We start from the raw sequence: 11,377 nt of genomic DNA on the forward strand, positions 1-11,377 counted from the left end.
TAACCTCAAACTGGAAACAATTCAGATGCCCATCAGCTGTTGAAGAGAGAAAATTAGATACATCCACACTAAAGAATTCATCCATAAAAATGAATTAAACATTAAATCAAAAAAGAAAGAAATATGTGCTATCATAACATGCTGAAACATGAATAGACCTCAAAAAGGGTTATTTCAAGCAATGGTGGATCCTTAGGACTGCAAAGTACTTTCCTGTCTTTGAGTGAGGGGCCTTTTGACAACCCAGCCCCACAGTGGTCTATAGTTTGGCCTCCTGTCTTCAGGGGTGCTGTCCTGTTGTGAGTAACCAAAGACCCTATCTTTCAAAGCATCACAAATACGGAAAACATGGAAGACAAACTCTTAACCAACAGCAGTCCATGGTGGCTTCCAGACCCATGAGGATTCTGAAGCCCTGGGCTCTGAAACACAAAAACCCTCCTTCTGGGTTTCTTTTTACATTGAAAATTCAGTCCATAACTTAAATGTGTGAGTTGAATCAGGGAGGCAGATAGGAATCAGAGGGGCAAATAGCACAACCCCAAGAAAGAGGAATTAGAAGCCAGTAACTCACCAAGGAAAGCCAGCACGAAGCTGGTTCGGAGCTAATGAGTGGGATGGGCTCAGCTACCCTGCTCTGAAGTCACGTTATTAGCTGCTCCGCAACCATTTTCCAACCTAACTTTTTAAATAATTAAAGAAATAAAAAAGAAACAAGGTTCTCGTATAAAAGCTCCTAGAGCTTTGGTCTTTATTACTAATAAATTTCCACCATCCCCCACCACCCGCCTTGACAAAGTGTGGGAGAAGCCGGCTGGTAACGAGATTTTGCCACCCTGACGAGTGTGCTCATTAGGGAAGCCGCTTGGTTTGAAGACCCGCCCCAGCCAATCTGATTGCAGATTTTATTGAAATAATTTTATAAACAAGTCTTCAGACAAGGTTTAGTCCTGATGAATCCTCCGAGCTCATTACCACCCTCAGGAAGAAATCTGAAGAGATAAAAATAAAAGTCGAGGATTAAAACAACACTTTCACCTTAGGCAAAACAGCCTCCCTGAGCCTCAGATTTCTCCATCTGTAAAACAAGGATAATGACATTTCCCTCTCCAACTCATCAGAAGAGCTAATGCGAAGTTCTGGAGTGTGTTCTTGGCAGTTGGGAAAGAAGGTAACACAGAAACCTGATTATTTTCAAAAGCAGGAAGAACGCAATGGTGGTAAATTCATGTCTGATATCTCTTGAGATGGGGTAACAGTAATGTCCAGGAGAGGCTACATATGGTGCAATCAATCAGCCCCATATCTTGGAAACTCACCTGGCTTGAATTAGAAAGCTGTTCTCCCTCCAATATTTTCTTTGATATTAAGGAGTTCTTAGTCCAGTGACATTTCATCATAAAATCATGAAATATATTTGTCACAGCTGCCACTACAGAACCAGCGAGACCGTAGAAAGATATTTGTGTTGAAAGGCACTCGGGTAGCCGGCACATATTCCCAGGGCTTGGAAACGATTTCAGAGCAACTTGGCCCCTCCCTCCCTCACCAGTTGTCTATGTCAAAAGGCAGAAGGTTTAAAAATTCCTATTGACCATGATCAGTATCAGCTCAACAGAGAAGGCTGTGCCTAAATGTTAAGATCATTCTACGGAGCCAAAGTCAAGAGTCTGCACAGAAGCATCATGTTGAAAAAGTGTGAAAGAGCTGGATGGAGCTCAGGGATGATGGACAGATCCCTTTCAGACGCAAGTGACAGTGTCTTCTGCTCCCACTCGCTTTCTTATTTTTGCATCAAACATAAATAGTAAGTGAAGAGATGTAATTCAATAGCAGAGCTTCAGGTGTCTGAGATTAGATGAAAGGGATCCTTAGCACCAAGGCACAAAGACTTGTTTTAAAAAAAGAAAAAGAAAAGGCAGAGACTAAAGGAATGATAAAACACAAACTTCAGTCGGAAAATCTCTCATGCTTCTGAGGGGCTGATTTGAACTTCCCAGGGTCGCCCTGTGCATGTATTGCACAGGTTCAGCCACTCCATGTGCTGTCAGCTATTTCACATAAATAATGAGGAAGTCACTGGCTGCCGGGGCCCAGTTCCAGTGGACTGAAGGGTAAGTGTGGGTCACCTGTTTTCAGGCTGGGAGACTTAAGGAGAGGATGATTCTCCTGATGCGTGAAGAGATGCTGATTTCCGGACAGCGTCCATCTCCAAGGCTCCGTGTCCACCCCAGCTCCTCCAGGCCCTAATTCCTGGCTGAGGGTCTTCCCTGTGCTTATTTCCTTTCTCAGGTCACTGCTACCACACGCACCTATGAAGGTACTCAAACTCACCTTCTAGAAAGTGGAGCGCATCACCCAGCCCTACAAGGCAGCCTCCCCTTAGACACAAGCAGGCTGGGGGTGTTTAAGATAACAGCATTGCAGAGTGCAAACGGCCCCCACCATGGAGCCGGAGGAACCTATGAGATCATTTGGAAAAGCTTGTGAATTCACTGCCATTTGCCTACTTGGCTTTGGATGAAAAGCAAATCTTAAAGCTGCTCAAAATGTGTCTGATTCATCTGTAACTGAGAATGAGACCAATCAGGGATAAGAAGTGAGTAAAATCCTTGTGATCACAGAGCCAAGAGAGCCTATTTTAAAGCACTTAATGTATTTTTTTCTTAAAGATATATACACCAACTGTAATTAAGCTCTCCCTTTCCTTATGATCTTGGCAAGATGTTAAAAAAGAGATAGAGGGAGGGAGTTGACTTGCCAAGTGGATTTTTCTAAGCGTTCTCAGCCCTAATTAAAAGTCCTTTGTGCAAGGCCAACCAGCAATCAGATTCCTAATTAGAGTTGAGCAAACTGCCTTGGTGAACTGTGAGTTTCTCTGAACCCAGGAGTCTAGGGAGAAAGTCTGTCCATCTCAATAGGGCCATTTTTTTGGAGCCACATACACACCTGAGTCCTGAGAGGCATGTACACCCAAAGGCAAGGACACAAACCTATTCTTGTTGTGTTGATGCCTCTTTTGCCTTGAAATGGCTCAGCAGAATCCTGTATATTGTGTTGCTGTGTGTGTGTACATGCCCAGTCGCTTCAGTTGTGTCTGACTCTTTGTGACTCTATGGACTGTAGCCCACCAGGTTCCTCTTTCCATGAGATTCTCCAGGCAAGAATACTGGAGTGGGTTGCCATTCCCTTCTCCAGGGGATCTTCCTGAGCTGGAAATGGAACCAGTGTCTCTTGCAGCTCCTGCATTGGCAGGTGGGTTCTTTACCACTAGTGCCACCTGAGAAGCCCTTCCCTGGTGGCTCAGATGGTAAAGAATCCACCTGCAGTGCTGCAGACCTGGGTTCGGTTCCTGGGTTGAGAAGATCCCCTGGAAGAGAGCATGGCAATCCACTCTAGCATTCTTGCCTGGAGAATCCCCAGGGACAGAGGATCCTGGTGGGCTACAGTCCATGGGGTTGCAAAGAGTTGGATATGATTGAATGACTAAGCACAGAGCAGCACCTTTATTTTATTTGTTGGTTACAGTATCACCAGGAATTATGCCTTTTTAAAAACCTGTCTTTGCTGCTGCTAAGTCGCTTCAGTCGTGTCCAACTCTGTGTGACCCCATAGACAGAAGCCCACCAGGCTCCCCTGTCCCTGGGATTCTCCAGGCAAGAGCACTGGAGTGGGTTGCCATTTCCTTCTCCAGTGCATGAAAGTGAAAAATGAAAGGGAAGTTGCTCAGTCGTGTCCGACCCTCAGCGACCCCATGGACTACAGCCTACCAGACTCCTCTGTCCATGGGATTTTCCAGGCAAGCGTACTGGAGTGGGGTGCCATTGCCTTCTCTGAAACCTGTCTTTAGGATCTGTCATTCTGTGACTTGAGATTTAAATTTATTAAATGCTGGTATTTCATAGTTTATGTCCAAATAAAGGACACCATTTTGCCCTTAACTAGATTTCTCTTGGATTTGTGAGCATTGTAATAGTAAACATGTCCAACACAGCTCTGGGAGCCCCATAAATGCTAACTCACTTTACCCCTATGAGGACGCCATAAGGTTCTGTTGTTTTCTCCATTTCACAGGGACGAAGCTGAAGCACAGAGAAGTTTCGTAACCGACCCAAAGTCACATTGTAAGTGATGGAGCTGAGCTTTGCCTACTGTCTATCAGGTTCTAGAGTCTGGGCGCAGCCCCAGCACCCCAGAAGTACAGCAGTACCTCCTAGCCGGACTAGAGCAGAGGGGGACCAGGACCACCTGGCCTCAGGTCACAGGTCTGAACATCCACACAGCTGAGAGTGCAGCTCAAACTCCAAGGCTCCCCTGACTGCCTTCCTGATTACTGGGCAGGGTTTTCCAAGATCCACATTTCAGATTGAGACCTTCTGAAATGTAGGCCTTAAATAAAGAGATTATACTGGGATGTAAAAATAAAGGAGTCTATTCTTCATTCCCAGAACTGTGGTGAGAGCAGCAACAATGGCATTCTTGTCTCACTCAGAGACGACCATCAAAAGCCGCAGCCCCTAAGTCGTCCACCACAGAGAGACACTCACACCCCTGGCCGCAGCCCCTGAGGCGTCCACCATAGAGAGACACTCACACCCCTGGCCACAGCCCCTGAGGCGTCCACCATAGAGAGACACTCACACCCCTGGCTCAGCCCCTGAGGCGTCCACCATAGAGACACTCACACCCCTGGCTCAGCCCCTGAGGCGTCCACCATAGAGAGACACTCACACCCCCGGCCGCAGCCCCTGAGGCGTCCACTGTATAGAGACACTCACACCCCTGGCTCAGCCTGTCTCTTGCATGTCTGTTTCTTGATTTCCTCCTGCCCCCTCCCCGCCATAATGTATCCCTCTTGAAACAGAGTGGAAGTGCTCAGAGTTATGTAATTCTCTTTTCGTCCTGCTTTCATTTGAGTCAGCATCACGTGAAGGCTCTTTTTGGGGTTGTCCTTGACTTACTCTTTGTCTTAGAAAGAGAAATATTTCATCTATAGATGTTTGCTTTCAGTTTAAAAATACAAATATTGTATATTAACGCATGTATGTGAAATCTAGAAAAATGGTATAGACGATCTTACTTGCAAAACAGAAATAGAGACACAGACATAGAGAACAAACATATGGACACCAAGGAGGAAAAGCGTGGGTGGGGGGGTGGGATAAAGTGAGAGATTGGGATCCACATACATACACTATTATGTATAAACTAGGTAACAAATGAGAAACCTTAAAAAAAAATAATAATAATTTAAAAAATAAAAATACAAAATCTAAATAGGATAGTGTCAGACATTTTCGGAGAAGGAAACGGCAACCCACTCCAGTATTCTTGCCTGGTGAATCCCAGGGACAGAGGAGCCTGGTGGGCTGCCGTCTATGGGGTCGCAGAGAGTCAGACACGACTGAAGCGACTTAGTAGCAGCAGCAGCAGACATTTTCAGTGCTACGTATTCTAACTACCCATAGTGCAAAAGACGTACCTCCCCATATTCCAGAGAGACAGCTGTTTACAAGATATCATTTAGGGGAGGCCCAGTGTGATGAGGGGGTGACAGCATTGGAATAATGGAACAGGAAGGAAGTCACAGACACCAAGAGACAGACATGGGGGATGGGGGGAGAAAAAATGAGACTAGAGAGGGAATTATGGGACAGGTGAGAGGCCCCAGTGAAAGGCTTTCTCCAGATCCAAAGGGAAATGCTATGGCTCTTATGAGAAAGAAGAGAAATATGCTCTGTGGGAATGTGGGCAGACGACCGGGTTAGGTTTCCATCCACTGCCAGGAACAGGTTCTACTCTGCGGCTGGAGCTCAGTGTCCCACTTCTCCAGGAGGTCCTTAGACGTCACCACCAAGTCCATTCATGAATTTCAGCCAGAAAGTCAGCAAATGGGGCAAACCCACAGCCTGGCTGGTTGTTTTGTACTTTTCATGTTGTGTTGTAATTATTTATCTGCCTGCATCCCTCACTTGTCTATATATTAGACTGCAAGGTTCTGGGCTTTATTCAAATTTGTATCTTCAGGGCTTGCTTCATGGCTGGCTCTCAACATTGTTTGGAGACACCTGGGGGGTTACAGTATCAATCACGTATTCTGTAATGTACACAAAGTGCCCTGTGTGTACAATGCCTTTTATTGATAGGTAGCAGGCACTTCATAAACATCACTGACTGAATCAAGAGCCATACAGTGATAGCAAGTCACAAGTTCAAACGCTGAAGTTCTGGAAAAAACAAAATGGATAGGGTAGGAAGTCTAAGATCTGAAACACAGACCTCCCAGAGGGAGGAATTAGGAGAACCCTGAAATGTTTGAGGATGAACACACTGACTTCTGAAACGCTCAGGAACAAGGCAATGGCAAGGATTTCAGGACGCTTCCATCTGCATCTAGTTTCCAAGTTTCACTTTCTCTCCTCTGAAAATCACTAGGCCATTTCAGAGTTTCATTATTCCCTGAAAGCAAGTCTGAGGAACCAGCCCATGCACCGCCAACGTACTGGAACACAGGTAAACAGCTTCCATTCATGTGAGTGTTGATGTGTGTAATCTACATGACCCTCAGGAAATACATTAAGATATATACACCTATACATACATTTGGATGATCTAGTTTCCAGAAAAATGCAGTTACCTGATTAAGAAATAGTGTTCATAGCCAGAGACGAATGAGATTTTAAGATTAGTTTGTGCTTGGTGTTTATTCTTCTTTTCCTGTGAAAACATTCTTTAAAGGTATGATCAGACACCAATCCAATCCGGAAGACAATTTGTTGCTTTTTCTCTTCTAGCCCAGCTTGTCTTAAGTGCCAATTATGTCAGGCGCCTTGCTGCTTTTTTACATTCCTTTCCTCACTGACAGCTACAGTTGACTTTTCCTAGTTAGTACATAAAATGATATATTCTCCTGTGTGTTCAAAAACTTGGCTCTGTAACTGCCAGCTAACTTTTGAAGTAATATTGTCATGCTGCCCTTCTTTGGGGAGGAACCCCGAGCTGAGGAGTGGGTTGGTTCTGCTCCCTGGCTATCAGGATAGGGGTAAATATTATCCAACCAGATCCTGTGCCATGGAGGAATAAAAGGAGAGCAAACCATGCTCAGTGGCTGAAAGTTTGCCACAGACCAGAGATATTAATTTTGCAAAACAAAAAGTAAGTGGAACTCATCCAAATAGGTCTTTTGAGAAGATAGGGTTGAAACAGCCATCAGAGTGAAGAGTCTGGATAGACACAACTTGGGCTGTTTGCTTATACTTCAACTGGTAAAGGGCTGGGATCAAATACAAACAGCTTTACAATGAACGTTAGCATTTATTGAGAACTTGCTGGGTCCGTGCAGTGACCAGAGCTGGGTACTTGGCATGGATCAGTTCCTCTGTGTTTCAACCATCATCTTACTGGCAAGTTCCTAATTGTGTTCTTGTTTTACCGATAAGGATGAGCCTTAGACATATTAAGAAACTTGCCTAAGGTCAAACGTTCAAATAAGTGTCCTTACTCACCGTGATACAGCTCTGGGAAAAGCGATTTGTATAACACGTGCCTAATGCTTTATGGTTTATTAACCTTCTTTCACTGGTACCACTGGATTTTACTCTCATCTTATCCTATGGGGATTGGTGGCATTGTCCTTATTTTGCAGATGAGAAAACAGAAGTTTAAAGAAGTTTTGTGGCTCACTTTGCCATCCTTAGGTGGAAAGGAGTCTGATCCTATGTTAACTAGAGAATTCTCTGGGGCAAATAGCTATGCTTCCTGTCTAGGGTGAGTTGTCCTAGAGGATGCTGGATGAAGAGCACTAAGCTGACAGTCCTAGCTCCAACACCTTCCATAGAACTTGGATGGGGAGGGAAGTGGGAGGGGGGTTCAGGATGGGGGACACATGTACACCCATGGCTGATTCATGTGAATGTATGGCAAAAACTGCTACAATTTTGTAAAGTAATTAGCCTTCAATTAAAATAAATAAATTAATTTACAAAAAAAAAAAAAGAACTTGGGAACTTCTATTTCCTCAGTGGTTATATATCTAGTTCTCAGGGCTGTGTTGAGGGTGAAGTGGGTTTTGTGAGAGTTGTGTGTTAACATGCCAATATAAGTTATAAATAATACTATTAAACAGCCACTCTTCAGCTTGTTCTGAAAGCATCTCCATTTGCAACATAAACTTAAGATCTGTCTTTCTCTCTCCTATATTTGGCTGTGGAACAAAGCAGCATAGCATAAATGAATTTAAAGAACTTTTCTTTCATTTCTGCAATTTCTTTTTTTAAAAAACTTAAGGTATAGTTGACATACATATCTGTTTCAGGTGTGCAACATAGTGATTTGATATTTGTATATATTGTGAAATAATCACCACAATGAATCTAGTTAACTTCTGTCCCTATACATACTTATAAACTTCTTTTCCTTGTGATGAGAATTAAGATCTACCCTCTTAGCAACTTGCAAATATGCAATACAGTATTATTAACTAGAGTTGCCATGCTGTACATTACACCCCTATGAATTTTTTATTTTGTGACTAGAAGTTCGTATCTCTTTGACCACCTTCACCTGTTTTTGCTGACCTCCCACCTCTGGCAACCATTAGTCTGTTCTCTGTACCTATGAGCTTGGTTTTGTTTGTTTAGATTCCACATTTAAATCAGATCATGGAGTATTTGTCTTTCTCCAACTTATTTCACTTAGCACAGTGCCTTTAAGGTCCATTCATGCTGCTGCATGACAAGGTTTTACCTATTTTTTTACACAATTTTATTTTTTATGGCTGAATAATATTCCAGTGTGTGTACGTGTGTGTGTGTGTGTGTGTGTGTGTGTGTGTGTATTCCATCGTCTTTATCCATTAATCCATCAATGGACATAGTTGTTTCCATGTCATGGCCATTGTAAATAATGCTGCAGTGACCATGGACGTGCAGATAGCTTTTCAAGTTAGTGTTTTCATTTTCTTCAGGTAAATACCCAAGAGTGGAATTGCTGAATCATATGGTAGTTCTAGCTTTAATTTTTTGGGTACCTCTTACTGTTTTCCATCATGGTTGCACCAGTTTGCATTCCCACCAACCATGCATCAGGGTTCCTTTTTCTCCATATCCTTGCAAACACTTGTTATTTATTGTCCTTTTAGTCATACTGGCAGATATACATTGGTATCTCATTTTGGTTTTGATTTGGATTTCCCTGGTGCTTAGTGATATTGAACTTCATTTTGTGTGCTTATTGGCCATCTGTATATCTTCTTTGGGGAAAAAAAAATGTTTATTAAGTTGCTCTGTCCATTGTTGAAGAAAGCTGAGCACCGAAGAATTGATGCTTTTGAACTGTGGTGTTGGAGAAGACTCTTGAAAGTCCCTTGGACTGCAAGGAGATCCAACCAGTCCATCCTAAAGGAGATCAGTCCTGGGTGTTCATTGGAAGGACAGATGCTGAGGCCGAAACTCCAATATTTTGGCCACCTCATTCGAAGAGCTGACTCATTGGAAAAGACCCTGATGCTGGGAGGGATTGGGGGCAGGAGGAGAAGGGGACAACAGAGGATGAGATGGCTGGATGGCATCACTGACTTGATGCACACAAGTTTGGGTGAACTCCGGGAGTTGGTGATGGACAGGGAGGCCTGGCGTGCTGTGATTCATGGGGTCGCAAAGAGTCAGACATGACTGAGCAACTGAACTGACTGAGTGTCCATTCTTAAATTGGATTATTTGGGTTTTTGCTCTTGAGTTGTATGAATTCTTTATTTTGAATATTAATCCCTTATCAGATATACAATTTGCATATATTTTTCTCCCATTCAGTAGGTTGCCTTTTCATTTTGTAGATGGTTTCATTTCTCCAATTTCTATCTCCACAATTTTGGAACCCACTCATGGAAGAAGAAAGAGAAAAAAAAAACAACTCAAAAAAGTGCTGGCCAGAAACTCATACAAATTCTTCTTGATAGAAAATGTTACAAATATTCAAAATGTTTCAATCTATCAGCCTTAGAGAAAAAATTACTTCTTGGTTAAAGAACAAAATAGCTTGTGCTTATAATATATTGGATGGGAAAATACCTGTAACACACATTAAAAAAAATCATATGAAAATAAGCTCAGAGGTATTTCTTTAAACTTTATTGATAGAAATAGCTTCTGGGTGTTATTTGGTGTTATTTTGTGAGTCTCTGTGGGACCCTGGTGGTGACGTGGGGTGAACTTCACTCCACCATCTTTCCTGGAACACCATTCAGCATCTTCCTTTTTGTTTTTCCCCTGGATTCTTTAGCAAACGGCTTCCAGTTTGGGGAAAAAATTTTTTTTCAGCCCACACTTACTGCTTTTTTGCAGTAATCACGCCACCTCTAGCTTAGCTCACGGTATGAGAAAGCTTAATAAGACTTCACATTTTGGTTCTTGATGAGTAGCCAGGTCACAGGCTGCTGAGGAAGCAAGATTTATCCTCTCTGAGGACTCAGAGTAAATCCCTTACCGTGTCCTTACGAAAGTATGAAAGAAGCTCTGGGAGAAAAGAGCAAAACAAAACACACCACTAAAGACAGTGTGTGCTGAGAGCAGCAGGCATGTACTGGTCAAGGAATTAGATTACTCAAAGTGGTGAGTCATTCCGCAACTATGCAGTGTTTGCGGTTGAAGAGAAACCTTTGCCAGAGAATGACTAAAATCTATTGGCAGCGTCTTTAAAGGAATCATGACTGGGCCCAAACCAGTGAATACGCAAGTGTGCTTTTTTTTTTTTCTTCTTCTTCTTTTACTGATTCAAGACTGAGAGTAAGAAAACACCACCCCTGTTGACGTCTACAGCTACGGCACGGTCTGTGGGGCATTCCCAGCGACGGCTCTCGATAGGGCCAGGTCCAGTCCCTCTTCTCCGTGTATGGACGTGACTGTGTGTGTGCAGTTAGTAGAATGAACAAAGCAGCCTTATACAAATTGTTTGAGTCATTTGGACTTGATAATTTAGAAATAAGCCTAGAGGAGAAAATCCCCAAATTTGGTTATTGTTTCAGTTTCCTGTGGCTGACATAATGAAGTGCTGTACACGGAGGCTTAAACAGCAGGCACTTTATTGACTCACAGTCCTCGAGGCTAGAAGTCCAAGATCGAGGTGTCAGCAGGGTTGGTTCCTTCCGAGAGCTGTGAGGGAAAATCTGGCTTATGCTTCTCTTCTAGCTTCTGGTGTTTTGCTGGCAAATGGTGCTGTTCCCTGACTTGAAGAAGCAACACCAGGATCTCTGCCTTCATTTTCACATGGTGTTCTCCCTGTATGTGTCTGTCTCCAAGTTTCCCCTTCGATAAGGACATCAGTCATATTGGATTGGGGCCCACCGGGCTCCACTATGACCTCATTTCAACTAATTACATCT

The 11,377-nt window shown here is 43.3% G+C and overlaps 2 long non-coding RNA genes across 2 annotated transcripts; one reads left to right on the forward strand and one right to left on the reverse strand.

Annotated features, from left to right (window-relative positions):
- Positions 1 to 719: 719 nt before the first annotated feature.
- LOC123327696 lies at positions 720 to 2,625 on the reverse strand. Its single transcript, XR_006542363.1, has 2 exons — positions 2,335 to 2,625; positions 720 to 992 (listed from the first exon to the last, which is right to left on the reverse strand). It is a non-coding gene; the product is annotated as an uncharacterized LOC123327696 (long non-coding RNA).
- LOC112587638 lies at positions 1,322 to 4,390 on the forward strand. Its single transcript, XR_006542364.2, has 2 exons — positions 1,322 to 2,114; positions 4,075 to 4,390. It is a non-coding gene; the product is annotated as an uncharacterized LOC112587638 (long non-coding RNA).
- The last annotated feature ends 6,987 nt before the right edge of the window (positions 4,391 to 11,377 follow it).

Source organism: Bubalus bubalis, chromosome 10 (genome assembly GCF_019923935.1).
Source record: "Bubalus bubalis isolate 160015118507 breed Murrah chromosome 10, NDDB_SH_1, whole genome shotgun sequence".
NCBI lineage: Eukaryota > Metazoa > Chordata > Mammalia > Artiodactyla > Bovidae > Bubalus > Bubalus bubalis.